Here is an 18,933-nt window from a genome sequence, read left to right as displayed (position 1 = left end):
CACCTTCATTTTCCAAGACAGATTTGAGCTCTAGTTACCATCAAATAAGGGTGCGAGAGGAAGACATTCAGAAGACGAACTTCTGAAATCATTATAGGAATTACGAGTTAATGGCTATGACTTTTGTACCGCTCAATAATTGTCTTCATTGATATTATCATGGTCTATTCGAAGACAAGGGAATAACATGAGGAGAATCTGCATGAGATTCATGTGGTTCTTAAGAGGGAGGGGCTATATGCCAAGTTCTCCAAATGCGATTAATGGTTGTGCGAGGTCCAGTTTTTTGGGCAGCTCATCAATCAAGACGGTATCTTGGTTGACCCAGCAAAGATAAAGGAGGTTATGTGATAGGAGGTTCTGAATTTGATAGCTTATTTTATTTCCTTATTTTTATTAGTTTATTTTAGTATTTTTTAGCTCTTTTTATTAGTATTGCATTGTATATTCTTTATTTTCTTTATCATGGATCGTGTCGGGTACTTTATATTTTGCATGAGATATTTTACGGGGTTTTGGAGCTCATTGCGGTTGCGGTTTGACTGGAATTGGGCTTAGTCGGCTTTGGAGGCAATATAGGGCTTTGCGGATCCATAAAAGGAGATTTGGGCTTAAAAAGCTAAAGACTTGGATGAAGTGGGCCTGTGAAGATGGGTCATGGATAGTTATTTTGGGCTTAAAGCATCCATATTTGAAGCTAAAAGATGATTGGTTAATTTGAATCATGTGGGATATGGAGGGGACCAAGGGAATCTTGGGTAGTGGAATAGTGTAGTGGAGGAAATATGAGCCAATAGCATTCCATCAATATTTTCGCGGGTTGATTCTCACGTGCGCGGGTACCCGTACAACTGCCCAGTTTTGGTCATTTTGGTCATTTGGCTTACCATTTACCATGGGGGTGGGATCTTTCAGCGATTACTTCGATTTTCCACCATAAGAGACCAGAGGAGGCGATTTTTGGAGCTGGGATACACATTCTTCTTATCTTCCAAAGTAATTGTTAGTTTCTTGAGGCAATTAGACTTTTGTGATTGTTATTCTATTGCCATGAGTGGCTAATTTCTCTATTTTGGTCAACCTTGGCTAAAACCTTTGAATGTTTGTGGGTTTTTGAAGGATTCATGCTTATTTATCATTTATCTTATGTCTATGATTCTAGTTCATATTTCCTATGCTTGTTTAATGCTTTGATCATGAGCTTGGTACTTGAATAAGCAATTGTTGGTTTATTTCTTTGGTTTAGCATTGAATCATTGAATTTACTTAGAACAAGGGCTTTATGATGGTAGAAACCATCACTATCTTATGAATCATAACTCCTTTATGGATGTGTAAGCATTGACATCCACTAGGAATTGGGGATTCCTTCATTCTTATGGCTAATCAACTTCTTGGGTTCAATTGCTTCAATTGGATCTTTGATTTTGATTAAGAAGGTGTGTTGTGGGGTTCCCCAACCTTCATACTACCTATGAGGAATCTTGGTATATCATGATTCATGATTGCTATAACTAATTTGGGATGAATGATAAGCTTCATATTGAATCCTAATGATAAACACACAAATGTTCATTGTGTTGAATTGCCTTAGTTAACCAATTCTCTCCAATATTTGAGCATCTCATCACCTTGCTTAGTTGCAAGTTTTCTAGTTATTCAAGTCTTTTAGTTTTCAAGCAATCATAAACACCCCCCCCCCCCCCCTTTTAGTTTAATTGTAGTTAGTTTATTTACACTAGTTCTATTGGATTGCATTGGTGATTGAATACAACCATTTCCCCGAGGATCGATACCTCTTTTTACCATTATATTACGTTTTATTTGCAAACAAATGGTGTAATTTGATTGGTGGACTTGAAATCCCACTAATTTTTGGCGCCATTGCTGGGTAAATTGGTTATTGTTATTTGATTGTTTATGCCTAGGTCTACAAGAACCGGTGAACTACTCTAAAATCCCGAGATTGAAAAAGAAGCAAAAAGGTTGAAAAAATTAGCCAAACAAGCAAAGCAACAACAACTCGTTCAAGCTTTTTCATTTTCTCCACTAATCAACATAGAAGACCAAGTTCATACTTCAAGAGATACTGACACCGAACCGAGTTCTCTAATTGTTGGTCATTCCTTTGAAGACATTCTGTTTGAAAACTACATAGCCATGAATCACACTACACCTCAAAATCCTAACCCAAACCCAAACAATCAAGATGCCAATACCCCACCCCAACAACCAAGACAACAACAAAACCAAAAACCTCTCATAGATATGCCACCTTGCAATCAACCCAATTATCAACAACCACAACCACAAAACCAAACTTTCCATCAAAACAACCAACCTCAAAACAATATTTCATTTGTGACTTCTCCAATATTTCACTTCCACTCAATAAGTTGACGAGGAAGTTTGTTTTGTTTAGATGGGGGTTTGAGCAGTAGGCCTCATTTGAGATTCCTCAGCAAAGACTTTTTGCGGTACCGGTACTTGCCCTCCCTGAAAGAGTTAAGCATGTTGTGGTTAATTGTAGTGCATCCATTTCGAGATTAGGTGTTGTCTTGATGCAAAGAGGTCATGTGATTGCATACGCTTCAAGGTAGATGAAGACTAATGAGGTGATGTATCCCACCCATGATCTTGATTTGGGGGCAGTGGTTTTTTCCCTTAAGATTTTGCGCCACTATATCTACGGGGTTTAGTGTACGATCTACACGGCCCATATGAGTTTGTCATACCTTATGAATCAGTCTAATCTAAACATCGGGAAAAGAAGGTGGTTTGATCTAGTAAAAGATTATGATTGCAAGATTCCGTATCACCCGGGCAAGGCTAATGTGGTGGTCAATACCTTGAGTCGGAGGGCAGTTAGTGCCCCAAATCAGGATATGTTTTTTAGTATAACTGTGATGACTCCAGTATTGGAGATGATTAGAGATGTGTAGTAAAATGCCATCAAGGAGGAGAATCTGAAGAGTGAGCATGTAGTTGGTTAGGTTTCAGCCTTTGATAATGATAGCAAGGGGTTATTGGCTATACATGTTCGGTTTTGTGTATCGTATACTGGTGGGGATCAACGAGTTTTGATGGATGAGGCCCACAAATCGAGATTTTCCATTCATCAGGGGGCTAGAAATATTTATCTTAACCCGAAATGTAGCTATTTGTGCCCATGTATGAAGAGGGATGTGGCATGGTTCGTGGAGCGGTGCTTGACCTACCATAAGGTCAAGGCCAAACATCAGCGCCCTCAAGGAAAGTTGTAGCCCTTGGAGATTCCACTGTGGAAGTGGGAGCAAATCATTGTGGATTTCATTACAAAATTGTCAAAGATTGCCAAGGTTTTGATACTATCTAGGTGATAGTTGATCATTTGATGAAAAGTGCTCACTTCTTATCCATAAGTGAGAACCCTTCTGTTGAGAAATTGGTCGAGATCTATGTCCGGGAGGTAGTGGCTTGCCATGAGGTGCCGACTTCCATTATGTCAGACCGGGATGTTCGTTTCACTTCAAGATTTTGGAAAAGGTTTCATGAGCAGCTTGGTACCCGATTGCATTTCAATATCGCTTACCATCCGCGGTCGGACGAGCAGAGCGAGCAAACTATTCACACGCTCGAGGATATGTTGAGTACATACATCATTGATTTTGGTGGAAGCTAGGAATCCTACCTTCCGTTGGTTGAGTTTTCTTACAACAACAACTATCATGCCAGTGTCAGCATGGCTCCCTTTGAGCTCATCTATGGGAGTAAGTGCCAGACTTCTATTTGTTGGAGTGAGGTCATACATAGAGTCATGGGGAACGCTGAGATAGTGTACCGAGAGAAGAACTTGTCGATAAAGATATTACGATGTCGAACTATAAGTAAATCTCATGGCTCTTTATAACTCTCAACAACAATATATTGCGGAATTTAAGTAGCAAATATAACAACGAAATACATCAGTAAATATAAACAAGTTGAACAGATACTTGTTGAATCATAACAACGTTTGCAATCAAACTCAAGTCATTGAGTAATGAACATCAAACTATGAACAATATATATAAAGTGATAAGTAGATTAGTATTTCACTTGGAACAAATACAAGGAAGAAGGAAATCAGAGAAACATTTCAACGATTACTAGACTGTCTATTTATAGAAGGAAATAGTATTAATCTTTAAATACAATATCTCAAAAGCAATCTTGATTAATACATCCATGCTTCTCATGCTTGGACTAACAATATCAACTCAGCACACAACGTCAGAAACGTGATCGCAGTATAAAAAAGACAAATAACTTTAACCTCTTCGTGATTGGGGTATAAAAAAGACAAATAACTTTAACCTCTTCGCATCTTCCATCTCTGGTATCCAACTCTATAAGGAATAAATACTAATATTACAAATTTGGTCCTTGTAATATATATTTTTAGATTTGATCTAAAGATAAATTGGTTATTTAAAAACTATTTATAGAAAAAAGTTAAATTTTACGAACACAGAACCAAATCCGTAATGAAATTAAACCACTCGGACTGACATTGTAAAAGAAAAAAAGTTGGACCAAAAGTTCCTGTTTCCCTATAGTAGAAGGACAATTTATGTAATTTAATCCACAACTTTTAATAATCAAATCAAAGTTGATAATAAAAAAAGAAATGTACATAGTAAATATGGTGTGGCATTAGAACTTCTCCTTTTAAAATAGGAAACATTGTATAGAAAAGATGACCATGTGGGTACACACGACACGCTGTGTTGGAGGGAACAAACGAAAATGACACAGTTGATTGTGATTGTCGGCATTCTATTATGCTGACACGTGCTGGTTTCTTATTTGTGAAGGATAAATATAACTTTAAATTACCTCTTTTGGCAACATATCTCAATTGATCTTGGCCCTCACAAAATCATGTCTACTTCATTAGCGTAATTCCAATTTAATTCGAAAAAGGTAAGTCATATTTCAAACTATGGACTTATTAAAGTTTATTTTAATTCTAAAAATGGATTAGCCTTTTCTTATGTTTTCTTACTTTTGTTATTCATTTCTTTTATATTGAGATTTGTTTTATATTTTCATAATGATATATTTTAATTACGTTTTCTAGTATATATTTAACATAAAGATTTAAATTAGTTTAGACAAAATATGTTCTTACAAAATTTTCATTGTAATCATTAAAATAAGACCAATATTAAAGATGACATATATTTTACCTTTTATATGCATTTATAATTCCCATCTTTATAGTATGAAACACGTAACCCTACATGAGAAAAAACTTTTTTATATAACTTTTCATTTGTACCTTTGCACGTAATAACACATTTTTTTCTGTAAACAAGCAATTAATAAATATTATGAGAAAAAAAACCTTTATGGAAAATATATATTCTTAAAGACTCAAGAAAAATAAAATACAATATTTAGTGATGGCCCTTGTTTAAAAGTTTATAGCATTGCCACTTTTTTATTTATCAGGGCACGTCATTAGCACATGAAATCATTACATTTATAAACCTACATCCAAATAACTATAAATCTTTTAAAGGTTTATAGATAAATCTCATCATTTATTTATTATATCAAGACACAAGTTGGTGATGCTAGTGATATCAACATATTTTGATGTAAATACTATTAATAATGAGATAGGCCGAACTTCATTTACTAACCGAGTTTGGAGGTGCGGAGTGCACGCTCGGAGTGATAAATGTGAACTCGGAAATATGGAAGAATGAGGGCAGCGTCCCTAGGTGCAGGGTTCCAAAGGGATGCAGCCCTTTGGAGGGGTCTGGGGGCAGAGCCCATGACGGTGGTTCCATGCAATTTCCGGCCAAAATTCACTTGATGATGCAAACATTAGTTATGTCTCATAACTATCAGTTTTGGTGCCAAATCTTGAGGCAACTACGATAACCACTTTTCCCTATGGTATAAGAGCATTCTTCATGTTCACGAAAACGGGTTACAAACCATATACTCTCAAAATCTAATTTTAAGATTTGTTCTATCTCACAAGAATACATTAACCGGTATTCTGTGTTACATAATCTGAATTTTGCATGTAATTCAGATTGTTTCATTTTTGGATTATCCCATTTCTGAATTCGTGTACCGCAGACAAAATGAACGAATTAAAAATTTCGGAAAATGTTTGATAAACACGGTCTTTGAATCTATCCAAGTTTATATATATATATATATATATATATATATATATATATATATATATATATATATTGTTGTTATTTTGTCCCCTTACTTTCTAACATTCAAAATCTATAATTTTCTGTGAAAGAATAACAATGGAAAAATCTGTTAAAGACATGACTTCCAAATTCGAGAGGTTGGATAAGTTTGAAGGCACTAATTCTCATCATTGGCAGAAGAAGATGCATTTCCTTTATACTACCCTAAAAGTTGTTCACATTTTAAGCATTCCTACATCAGAACCAATGACAGATGAAACCCTTGAACATACCAAAAGAAGATGCAAATGAGAAAATGATGATTACATTTGTCATGGGCACATTCTAAATGGTATGTCTAACTCTCTCTTTGAAATTTATCAAAATCAATCTACAAAGGATTTATGGGATTTATGGGCTGAAGCTGTGTCTACAGCCTGCGTCACTCAAAACTGAAGCATCATTAATCGACATCTCAACATGACACCATATGAAGTCACGAATGGTCGCAAACCGAGTGTCTCGTTCCTACATGTTTTCGGTTGCAGATGCTTTATCAAAAACAACCATGATCAATTCACCAAGTTTGAAGCAATCTTTCTAAGATACTCAACAAAATTCAAAGCCTACAAAGTTCTTAATCATTGCACTCATGTACTTGAAGAAAGCTTTGATGTCACTTTTGATGACAACTTTATTCAGAATTTTGGTCCAACTCTTGTCACAACTCACATCACGGAGTTCGATGCTACATCACCAGGATCTCCGAATTCCCAAATCATCATTGAAGTTGACTTCGAAAGCTTGTTTGGGCCTTTAGAAATTGCTCTTGACTCGGAATCACAATCAAGACAGTCCTCATCAGCTGCATCTCCAAGTTCTCAAAATGTTTCTGGTCTGACCCCTACATTTCCTCCATTTGATTTCAATCCATTTCAACCTTCTCAAGTTGAGTGGGAGGATAGACATTCCTCTCTTGAATCAAATATGGATGGATTTAAAGATGCAACAGATCAATTCGCTGAATTTATCCTATTGCGAACAATAACGAAGACGATGCTACCTTCTTTGACTTTCCGAACGAAGATGACGTCGACATATCCAGTTTAAAAGTTCAAGGGAAGCATCATCCTCAAATTCAAATTATTTAGGGGAGCAACACAACCTCATTGTTGATGTCGGATCATCCACTAGACAAGAGCTTCCGAGATTACACATTTGGATAAAGGATCATCCTCCAAATCAAGTCATCGGAAATCTCAACGCTGGTATTCAAACACTCTATGCTACAAACATCTAAAATGAATGTCATTTCTCAACATTTATCTCAATGGTTGAACCAAAATGCATCAAGGAAGCATTAGAACATGTTGACTGGATTTCAACCATGCAAGAAGAATTAGCAGAATTTGATAGAAATGAAGTGTGGACTCTTGTCCTTCCTCCTCAGGATCACCCTTTTGTTGGCACAAGATGGGTCTTCCGAAAAAGCTAGCTGATGTCAAAATCTTTCTTGCTTATGTAGTTCACAAAGGCTTTAAGGTTTACCAAATGGACGTTAAAAGTGCTTTTCTCAACGGTGAACTGGATACCGAAGTGTATCTCCAACTGCCCCTGGTTTTGTCAATCCTTCTTATCTGAACTATTGCTATAAAGTCGGAAAAGATGTTTATGGCCGTAAGCAAGCTCCACGCACCTGATATCAGACTCTCACTGATTTGCTTAAGCGTTCCGGTTTTCAAAGAGGAATTCTTGATCCTACCCTATTCCGAAGATCAAATGGAAACCATCTCATGCTATTCCAAAATTATGTTGACGACATCATTTTTGGATCCACGGATTCAACAATGGTTGCTAATTTTGCCAAGTTAAATGTTAGTCAATTCCAAATAAGCATGAATCGTGAATTAAGTTTCTTCCTTAGACTCCAAGTCAAGCAAACAAACAGATGAATCTTTATTCACCAGGAGAAATACATTTTTGAGCTTCTGAAAAAGAATTCAATGGACACATGTGCCTCTACAAAGGTTCCTATGAGTTTCAGACACAAGATCTTCTCGGACCCATTAGGTGTTGCCGTCGACCAAAAGAAGTACAGGGGACATCATTGGATCGCTACTCTACTTTACAGCAAGTCGTCCATACATCACGTTCTCAACATACCTATGTGCTAGATTTCAGGTCAATCTGAAGATGTCTCATCTTCTGGTGGTCAAGCAAATATTTTGATATCTCAAAGGAACAAAGAGCCTCAGAATTTGGTATCCGGCAAATGAAAGTTTCCTTCTTCAAGCATACTCCAATTCCAATTATGGAGGTCTTCAAATGGATAGAAAAATCACCTTAGGATGTTGTCCATTTTTGGGTGGAAGATTGGTTAGATGGTCATCTAAAAAGTAGAAATGCATTGCTCTCTCAAAACCCAAAGCGGAATACGTTGTTGCTGCTAGTTTCACTTTGCAAGTTCTTTGGATAAAATCACAACTTTTGGATTATGGTTATCAATTTCAACAAATTCCAATCTGTTATGATTCTCAAAGTGCCATTGAGATTTCTCACAACCCAATTCAACACTCTATAACAAACCGCATCGATATTCGGTACCATTTCATTAAATATCCTTTTTTTAAAAGGAAACATCGAACTTATTTTTCTTCCATCTGATGATGAAATTGCTGATGTCATTACTAAGGAATTAGACGAAACCAACTTTAATGGGTTTCTAAACAAAAAGGGTATGATGATGCCTGATCCTCAATTCTTTCCAGAGTCGTGTACTCTCTGATGGAAACATCAAAATGTGAAATAATTCTGAAATCAAAATTTTTTCATCTCAGAATCATTTCCTCTCGGAGCATACAAGATCATTTACTTATCTTTTTATCTAACCTCTTCTCCTAGTTTTAAGTTATACAACATTCCTCATCTTTTGAAGCTCCTGATCAATATAGTTACATTGGTGTTTTTGTATTGATCTCTTCTTGGAATTTATCTCAAAATGAAGTATAATGAAGTTCACCTCAGAATTCAAATCCAAAACAGTAATGAGCGTTCATGTCTTACCCTTGTCCAAGATCTGATCCTTCATGTCTCAGAATCTCAACCTATTTAAAATGGACTCTAAGATCTTCATGCACTTTACGTCTGATATTCGGTCTAAGATTGTGTCATCTTGAACTCTATATTATGTACTAATGATGTGTTCATATTGTTTAAGAAGTATCTTATGACATTCAGTCTCAGAATTTCTTTATTCTGAGATCCTCAGTTATAAAAAGAAGTTCAATGGTTTTCATTAAAGTTTTTTTATTTCGAAACGTTGTCTCACTCATATTAACGGTAATTTTTTCTTGGTGATTATCCTTTAATCCTCAAAAAACATGATTTTTCACACGTATCGATAAAGTGCATATCAACTCAAACTGAAACGACAATTTTCGTTTTTGGCATGAACGGACGTCCAATCTTTAGCATTTTCAGTTTTTTAAGAATACCAATTTTGGAAACACATTTAATGCGACCCATTTTTCTTTCGGGTGTCATCATTACCTTTCATCCAACCCGACCTGGAAAATCCAACATATAAAAGGTTTTCAAATGCGAATTGTTCCTCTTTGGGCTTTATTCATCTTCTTCTTATAATTTCTACCTACAATCTGTTCTTCGAGCATTCAAATCTTCATCAATGGAATCAATTCAAAATGTTCCTGAAACTTCAAAACCTGCACCTAAGAAGAAATCATCAAAGGGTTCTGCATCCTCATCATCCAGTAAACCGATCCTAAGAGAAACTACCCAAATTTTCTCACTCGACTCCATGGATTACGATGAATCCATTCGAGTGATGATCGAATTCATCTCCTATCATCCCATTGTTGTTCCACTTACCAAAAATCTAAACCCTAAACTTCTATTACGAATTCTTCACAGTGCCTTTGAAAGAATCAAGATTGAAGATGGTGTTCTTGAGACCAAAATCATTGGTAATAGGATCTTCCCTATACACAAGCAGATGTTTCTCAAGGCTATTGGTATCCTAGAAAACCTCAAGGGTTTTCAAGCGCAAGAACCTACTTCTGAATAGTTTCAGACCTTTCTAAATGAAATTGGGTATAGCGGTGAGTTGAAAGCCAAAAAGTTCAAGAAATCAGAGGTTCCCGGACTTTGGACTATGTTGATGCATTTGATCCTTCGAGGATTATCAGGGAAACATGGCGGAAGTGACACCATGAGTAAGGACTGGCTATAAGTTGTCTATACGGATGAAAGAACGTTGTTGACTTGACTAAGGTCCTATGTGAAGACTTTTAGATGTTTGCCATCAAGAAGAAGCTGAATGAGATAATGAGTCCAAGATTCTAGGATCTGACCCTCCAATAGCTTTACTAGGAAAGAAGAGAATCCATTCCCATCAACACAGAACCTAAATAGATATATCTTTCTTTCAAGGCCATTAAAACTTATAGGCTTCCAAACCAGACTTCTTTCGGACCTATTCGTCATTTTCCACAACACATGTTGGCAACACTTCCGTTTGATTCTATTTTTCTCAAACACCATTTACAAACTGTGATTGTGTATGACCCAACACAATCTGCCTCGGTGTCAGATGAACAACAACCCTCGGATGTGAACAAAATAGTCTCCACTGGTGGTAGAACGAAAAACTTCACCCTCCAAAGCTCCAGCCAAAAAAAGAACCAAAGTCAGTGGTTCCTCTCAAAATGAATCAGTCAGTCACACATTAACATTCTGTCTGACTCTGGAGATCTGATAACTCTTCCCATCCACTCTTCCGAAGTACCCTTTGGAGTTTAAAAAACACAAGCACACACTCACGAGGAGTCTGCACATAACCCACCCCATCTTCCCAAAAAGATGGTGTAGGTGTTGAACAAAGTTCCTTGAAGCCCCCTGGAACACACCCACGTGTCTCTTTGAACATCCCACTTTCTTCTACACATACACAATCTGGGGCCCCTGCCTCGGATTCTAAGCTTTTGAGAGCTAGAGTTGTCCCTCCGACTTCCAGAGCCCCAACTATTTTGATACCTGGTTCAGGTAAAGGACGACCAGGTACTGGTGATGAACAATGGAATGATCTTGTTGATAGGGCACATACTGCCTTTCACCACTCCAACTGATGAAGAAACAAATCAATAATTTATCACTTCCAAACCCGCCCATACTGTAACTACAAGAGAATTTCACGATACAATGATCCTGCTCTGAAATCTCAACATCTTGAAGCTTTCAAGCCACCCTCCGATGAATAACACTCCACAAAATTTATGTTCGACGATGATAGCGCTTTTATTGGTGCTCTTCCATTATTTTCAACTTTCAAATCATTGCAGAAACCATCCCCTCCAAGTCGGTTTACGATTTCGGCCTTTCCTCATCCTCCTCGGACAAGAAGAAGAAGAGATCCAAATTGATGTCCAAGTTCAAGACACTCAAGGAAATGAAACAGAAGCAATCCCTCCTCAAGGAAACAAATCTGAGACAAATCCCTCCCCTTCCAAACCACATGAAGACAAAGGTAGTGATGCAAATGATGATAAGTCTAAGAGCTCCACCCCGGACACCAACTCCTCAGATGAAAACATCGCCTATCCGTTTGCCTTCCTGGAACTCCAAGAAAATGTGGAAAGTGATGTCACAAAAGTCGAATCTCTTGATAAAACGATGGCTGAACTTGACTCAAAGCTAGATCAAAAAGTCACCATCCTCTACTCCAATCTTCATGTTATTCTGAAATCTCTTTCCGAGATCAAAGAAGTTGGTCCCTCGGAAGTTGAAAGAGTGAATCAACTTGATCATCTTATTTCTCTCAGATTCAAGCAAACTTTGGAGGAAGTTGAACAAAAGTATAATGATATCCTTGATCACCACATCTCCACCACCAATACAATGCTCAAATTCCATGACAACATGATCAATGCAACCAACGAGTTGATCAAACAAACTCATGTACATCATGAAAACCAGATCCAACGGTTAGGAAAGGATATTAAGAAGAATGATGAACTCAACTTGATAATGCAATAGGTCCTGATCAAACTGCTCCGAGCTTGTTGGAACATTGTCGATGTTCGAAATAATAAGTTCGATGAAATTCTCTCTATCTTGGGCTCTCTGTTTGATCACCTCAAAGCTCAAGCCCCCACTGCTGAAGCATACAACGCTCTCTCTAAACAAATCAACATGAGTTTTCAGAGAGTATTCGAAAGATTATCTGAATTTCAAGAAACTACCAGACTTGTCTCGGATGTTGGGCTTCCGACGCAAGAGGGGAGAAGGACCTAGTCGCAGGGGACGAAAAATCCAATGGAAACCTTCCTTGGAATTCACTCTCCGAGATGAACCCGATGATGAAGATTTGATCTTGCTTGAATCCATGGACTCTCCCTACAAACGATGAAGAATAAGAAGAGGATGATGATGATGATCAAATCATGAACGTTGTTATAGGACTTCTAGATCATAGGGTATATCCAACAAAGATTCTTACGGAAGAAGAAAAGAGGATATGGTATGTTGTTTCTTGGCCATCATCCTTGGTAGATGTGCTTTAAAGAAGTTGTGAAATGGAAAAGATCAAGACAAAGCTCACTATTGATGCCTTCCGAGCTACACAATCAATGTTACCTCCAATTCCATCTCTGAGAATCATTCCGATCGATGAAGATTCTCCTACTCAGAAATCGACTGATCTCCCTGAAGACCCCCCTATCACTCCTCATTCAGAGTTAATTATTTCAGAAATGGTAGAACAAGTCATTGCTAACTTAAAAAAACCACCACCAGACAAAGGGTTGAAGATTTCCTCCGAACCTAGCAGCCCTAAAAGAACCTTCAGAAAGTTTGAAGGCTGGTCCAAAGAGAAAATAGATCAAGTACTAGAAGAAAGCATAAGGATTCAATCCTTGAAATATAATCTGAATCCGTTGTTGGGCATATCCCCCCTTTTTCAAGAAGGAATCATTCATGACCTCGACATTGTGCCCTTCATGTACTTTAAACTTCCCACTTAAGACTCCAACCAAATCGATCATCCAATCTCTCCACATGGATAATACTATATCAAATCCTACCCTCTCCATGTGAATGATGAGCCACAGACCATCATAAGGACTGAGCGAAAGAGATTGAGAATGTTCTATTCTGATAATGCACGTCCTCAAAAAGAAGTGTGGTCTCGGAAGCGGATCACAAAGATTGTTGGTTTCGGAAACAAGGTTCAAAGCAAATTTGACCTCAGTTGCATATTGTGCAAATACTACATCTCTCGGAACAAGGAAGATACAATCACAATCACGGATGCTGACTTTCCATCTATCAACCCCAATGACATTCTCATAATTGTTGCTCACCTCAGAGATCGCCAATCCAATCACTCGAGTATTGGAACCTACAGTGTTCCTATGAACTTTCTAAAGGACTATGTAGCTGAATTTTGCAGGTCTGATATCGATTTCACACACTTGTTCAAGACTGAAAATGTGTTGGTGAGGATAACATATGAAGTTATGAACTGCTGAAGCTCAAATCTTGGCAAAAGGTCCCATTGAAGAACCTGAGCTCGGATACGTCTATCTAAAGAAGAAGACCAACCAAAAAGAATTCTTCCGAGTTCTTGATAAACATCTCGTTCCTTCAACATTTCTTCATAAGTTTATCACTAATGCTTCCAAAAGTGATGCTCTGAAGCATTTGTAGAAGAAGGTCATTGAACACCTTAAATTGTATTTGGAAGTCCGAAGCTGGCTCTATAGTGCTTAGCTTTTCATATCAGAACATGCCAAATGAGTTAACTGATTGCTATGTTTACTTAGGGGGAGATTGTTAATGCATAAAAAGTCAATCCTTAGAAATCCAAACCAAATCAAATTCGAAGTCACTCAACTCTTAGATGTGAAGATGTTTCGAAACTCTTTTTGTATCCGAGATGAAGTATGTCCGATGTTAGAGTATGTATAAGCATTTAATGTCTGTTGTCTTATGTTGATGTAACAGTTCTTAGGACTTTTTTAGCAAATCTTTTAAGTGTCAAAATTTTCAAACTCATTGTATTAACTAGTCCTTAGATTGTACTCCGGTTTGTACCATGTTCCTCCATTACTATTTAAGGAGTGAATGTTTCTTGAATTACATACAGAGAATATAAGAAATCGATATTCTCTTCAGATCAATTCAAAATCTCTTGCAAGTCACTTTCTTTCACTTATATTCTACTTGTTCTAAATTGTCTTTACTTTGATTATACTCAAACTTACTTCATTTTTCTAATTGAATACTTTGTTGAATATAATCTTCAAGCCTCGACTGATTTACCGGATTTGAATGGACCAACTAATTAGAAGCAAACATTGATCTTTAAGGTTAATTCAAGTTTTGAGTTTTCAAACCTCGTCTACGCATTGATTCTTGTTCCCACAAACCAATAAATAAATTGATATATTCTTGGTTTAGAAGGAAAGTCCTTTTTGGGTTGCCCTCAAAATTAGTATTTGGATAGAAAAAGTTTTCGAGTAAGGGGCTAAATTGCTAATTTGTTATATGATTAATAAATTGGAACAACTAATTTATTAATATATTATATGATTAATATATTAATAATACATAATAATAATTAATTTGAATTAATTTTGAGATTAATTGAATTGATTAAAATCGCAAGGACTGTTTGGTTATTTATTAAAAGTTGAAGTAGCAAAACTCTAGAATCCCATGGGATGGGGATGAATGAAATTTGGCTAGGAATAACCTATAATTTTCGTTCATGAGGTTTAGTATAAGGAGATAAGGCAACTTGATTGTTATATTAATTAATCTGGGCCTAATCCCAAAAACCCTAGGTTTGGCCTCAAGTTTCCTTCAGCTATATCAACTTCTCCTTGTCTCTTATTATTTTGTATATGATATAGACTCTCTGAAGAGCCGAAATTCTCCTCTAGCCTTCTCTCCCCTTAATTCTTCTTGCTACTTGGGTTTGGGGTACAAGCCATTAGAGGCATCCATTCCTTTGGTGCTCGTTTTCCAATATTTTAAAGAAGGATTCTACTTTAATTATTTGTAAAAATACTCAAAAGGTATGTAACCCTAATTTATGCGAATTTTGATTTCATAGACTCTCTCCTAGGGTTTCTTAATATTCAAAGTTAGTTGTTATCAATAGAGAAAACATAGATCCTTTCCAGGTTGAATGTGAACTTAAGGGTTTAAGAGTTTTTCCGCCACATAAACTTTTTCATAACTTAGAAAACCCATCAAATAAAGCACCTCTTGTGGTTCGTGGTTGTGTTTCTTCATGTTTTAGTTCTAGAAAAACTCTTCTTCTTAATAATGTTATACATGTTCATAAGATTAGGAAGAACTTAGTTTATGGTGGTGTAATTAATAGATTTGGATATAAACAAGTTTATGAATTTGAAATGTATGTATTAACTAAGTATGGTGCATTACTTGGGTTTGGGTAATATTGGAATGGTATGTTTAGGTTAAATGTAAATAACAATATATATATATATATATATATATATATATATATATATATATATATATATATATATATATATATATATATGCATGTGTGTGTGTCTGTCTTGTTCTAGTATTGATGATTCTTCTTTATGGCATGCTCGTTTAGGACTTGTACATTATAAAAGAATATTTGAAATGTCTAAAAATTGATTAATACCATAATTTGATGTTAACATAGAAATGTGTAAAAATTGTATGTTAACTAAAATAACTCGGCAACCTTTTCCTAATGTTAAAAGGAATTTTGTTATGCTTGAATTGATTCATAGTGATTTATGTGATTCGCATTCAACTCCATCCTTAGGAAATAAGAAATACATAGTTACATTTATAGATGATTATTCTCGTTTTTTCTATGTATATTTGTCACATTCCAATGATGAAGCCCTTGATAAATTCAAAATTTATAAAAATGAAGTTGAATTGTAACAAAAAGATTTAATCAAAAGACTTCGCACTAATCATAGTGGAGAGAATTATGATCCTAGTTATTTCCAATTTGTTGGTATTATACATGAAATAACTACTCCATATACTCATCAACAAAATGAGATTTTTGAAACGAAAAATACAGTTCTAGAGGAAATGGTGAATTTTATGTTGTCTTACACAACTTTGAGTGATTGTTTCTGGGAAGAAACTATGCTAATTACATGTTATCTTTTAAATAGAGTTCCAAAAAAGCAAACAAGTTAACTCCATATGATGTTTGGTACAAAAAGAAACCAAACTTAGGATATCTTAAAGTTTGGGGTTGTTGGGTTGTTGAGGCTGAGTGAACCAAAAATGAAGACTTTGGGTGAAAGAGGTATTGATTGTATCTTTATTAGTTATGCTGACCATTCCAATGCTTATAGGTTTTATGTATAGAACCTAACGCTTCTATTTCAGTTAACACTGTTATAGAATCTAAAGATGCAATATTTGATGAAAATTGATTTTCATCCATACTTAGACCAAAGAACTTGGTTTCTAGTTCTAGTGAATCTACCAAGGAAGTTGTACCTGATTCAAACGAATTACCTGAGCCTAGAAGAAGCAAGACACAAGGTAAGTTAAATCATTTGCCAGTGATTTACAACTTTACCTAGTTGATGGTACTAGAGATGAAATTGCAAATCAATATATATATATATATATATATATATATATATATATATATATTGTTTTAGTGTTGGAGAGTATCCTAAAACATTTGATGAGGCAATGAAATCTCAAGATGTTGCTTTCTGAAAAAAAAAGCAATAAATGATGAGATGGATTCCATCATGGGAATGATACTTGGGTGTTGTCTGATCTTCCTCGTACATGCGAACATTAGGGCTGTAAGTGGATATTCAAAAGGAAAATAAAATTTGATGGATCAATTGATAAGTTGAAGGCTTGATTGGTTATTCAAGGTTATAGGCAAAAGCCTGACATTGACTATTTTGACACCTATGCTCCAATTACTCGTATATCTACCATTAGACTACTGACTGCCTTAGCATTGACTATTTTGACACTTATGCTCTAGTTGCTCGTATATTTATCATTAGACTGCTGATTGCCTTAGAAACAATTCATAATTTGGTAATTAATCAAATGGATGTAAAAACAACATTCTTAAATGGTGATTTAGAGGAAGAGATGTACATGAAACAACCTAAGGGTTTTATTATGCCTGTAAATGAGCATAAGGTGTACAAGTTGGTTAAATCATTGTATGAGCTAAAGCAAGTACCAAAACAGTGGCAAATTTTTTTTCATGATGTTGTCTTGTCTCATGGCTTCAAGTTGAATCAATAAGTCAAGTGTATATGTAGCAAGTTTGATGAGTCTGACAAAGGAGTGATCATATTCTTGTATGTCGATGATATGTTGATCTTTGGTACTGATCAAAGGCAAGTGGACATGTCCAAAGATATTTTATCATATCAGTTATCTATGAAGGATATGGGGGGGGGGGGTAGAAGTGACTCTTGGAATAAGAATCAAGCGTGAACATCAAGGAATCTCCATTTCACAGTCTCATTACATTATGAAAGTGCTTAAGAAGTTCAATTGTTTATATTGTTCTATTGTAATTACACCTTTGGATTGAACTATGAAACTTATGCCAAATACAGGTGAAGCAATTTCACAACTTGAGTATTCAAAGCTCATTGAGTGTTTTATGCATGTTATGACCAGCACAAGACATGATATTGCATTTGTTGTAGGAAAGCTAAGAAGGTTTACTAGCAATCCTAATACACATCACTGGCAAGCAGTGAGGGGATTGCTGAAGTATCCTAAGAAAACAATGGACTTTGGTTTAACATATGTAGGGTTTCCTTCAATTTTGAAGGATATTCAGATGCTAGTTGGATTACAAATATTAAGGACCACTCTTCAACAAGTGGTTGGCTCTTTCTTCTTGGTGGAGGTGTCATTTCATGGGCTTCTAAGAAACAAACATGCATCACAAATTCAACTGTGGAATATGAATTTGTAGCCGTTGCAGCTAGTGGAAAAGAAGCAGATTGGTTAAGGAATTTGATCTATGAAATTCCTTTGTGGGCAAAGCTTATATCACCAATTTCTATACACTATGATAGAGTTGCCATTTAGGAAAAAGCTTACAGTCAAGTTTATAATGTAAAGTCGCAACATTTGGATGCAGGCATAACATGGCACGTGAGCTCATTACTCTGATGGGTTTAAACCACAAGAACTTTCCTATGTGCACATGCAAACCCTAATTGCTTGGATCTAGGTTTCTCTAATTGAACATGCATTGTATCCAAGACTTTCAATACTAGATCTAATGTAAACAATTGATTCTAATCATATGAATTAGGATCTAGAACAATACCTTGGATTACTTGCTTGATACTTCTTCTTCTTGGAGCTTAAAGTCACAATTGTCACTCCTCTAATGGCTTACAAACACCAACTGGCAAGAAGATGATTTGAGAGAAGGAGAGAGGTGAGAAATCAGCTCCAGGGTTTCCACATAGATTTAGTGGCCAATTTCTCCAACCCTAAGGGTCTATTTATACTATGAGCTCCTAGGCTTTCACCTTAAACCCTAATTGGATATCTTAGTCTCAAAGCAATCCAAAGATTCTTCTAGATAAGGCCTTGGACGATTTTTAAGATATCCATATCCTTAAAATCGTCCCTTCCCATATCCATAAGGATTCATAGCCCTAAACACAACTATCACACATTTGACAGT

The sequence above is a fragment of the Lactuca sativa genome, chromosome 6 (assembly GCF_002870075.4).
Source record: "Lactuca sativa cultivar Salinas chromosome 6, Lsat_Salinas_v11, whole genome shotgun sequence".
NCBI lineage: Eukaryota > Viridiplantae > Streptophyta > Magnoliopsida > Asterales > Asteraceae > Lactuca > Lactuca sativa.
The sequence above is the reverse complement of the archived record's forward strand: the minus strand, read 5'-3'. Positions refer to the sequence as shown.